This window comes from Myotis brandtii, unplaced genomic scaffold, assembly GCF_000412655.1.
Source record: "Myotis brandtii unplaced genomic scaffold, ASM41265v1 scaffold138, whole genome shotgun sequence".
NCBI classification, from domain to species: Eukaryota; Metazoa; Chordata; class Mammalia; order Chiroptera; family Vespertilionidae; genus Myotis; species Myotis brandtii.
In genome coordinates, this window is record NW_005354915.1 from 1,531,089 (window position 1) to 1,532,192 (window position 1,104).

The 1,104-nt window shown below is 65.4% G+C and overlaps 1 protein-coding gene across 1 annotated transcript in view; it reads right to left on the reverse strand.

Annotated features, from left to right (window-relative positions):
* SULT4A1 (sulfotransferase family 4A, member 1) overlaps positions 1-1,104 on the reverse strand; it is a 21,169-nt gene that overhangs the window by 6,351 nt on the left and 13,714 nt on the right. The window lies entirely within an intron of this gene.

Below are 1,104 nucleotides of genomic sequence, written 5' to 3' on the forward strand. Positions count from 1 at the left end.
ACAAGAGCCCGAGGCTGGGCCCGGGGTGAGCAGGGCCTGAGCACATCCCTCTCCCCAGGAGGAAACTCACAACACACAACTGACCTCCCTGGTGATGAGCTGGACAGGAGGTGACGGGCCCCGGCTGCAGCTGCAGAGAGGCGTGCGCCTCATGGGGGGCCCTCCTGGGAAGGGGCTCCCGCGGCAGCTCCCACTTCTCTCCAGGTCCCTCTGCCCTGAGAGGTCACGTGCTTATCCCGGCGAATTACTGGGATTAACAGCTCACCGCCCCCCGCCCCCCAGCAGGGAGCCTGCCCTCAGAGCGGCTCCACACAGGCTCCAGTCACCTGGGCACGCCCCCCAGACTGCATGGTTACACCCTGTGCTGTCAGCGGGTCCTCTGGCCTTGCTCTTGTCATTTCTTATTCAAATGTTCAGAACCTTGGACAGAGAAGAGCCAGGCAGGGGCCCTTCTAGCCCTGATGCGGGCACTGTCTGGGAAGAGGGAGTGAAGGGAAGACCTGCAGGACCACGGGGAGTGCCCATGGCCTTGGACGTCAGTGCCTGACGGTGCGGTGACTTTCAGACGCGGGCGGGCCTGCCCTGGGATCACTTTCAAATGCTCTGCCCTACCCCACCGGCGACTGGAACTTGCTGAGTATCCACCACACACTGGACCCTAATCTCGGCACCTGCTCCCCCTGCAGCAGCCCGGCGGGCACTGCTGGAGCTGGGGGATCTCACAGGAAGTGTATAACACCCGGTGCCACCGCGGGTGAGGGCAGAACTGCGCGAGGACCTGCTGACCGCTGTCCAGGGCGGCTGCCCCCCACTTCCACGGAGCACGGCCTTCCCGCCCCTCCCTGGTCACACCGGCCTGGGCGGGGCTCCCTGCCTGACCCTCATCCCGCTGCGTTCCCCAGGGGCCTGCACTGGGCCTCTGTCACCAGTCACGGAGACGTCTGGGCCTCCGCTTTCACTTCCGAATCCAGGCCAGCAGGGAGAGGCTTTGAACTGGGGAGCCTCTCAGAACCCAACACCGAGGCGAGAGAGGGGCTTCTGAGGGGGACGCCCGCTCTGCTGCGCATGAGCCATGGCCTTGGACAGGCGTCCTGTCGCCCTGGA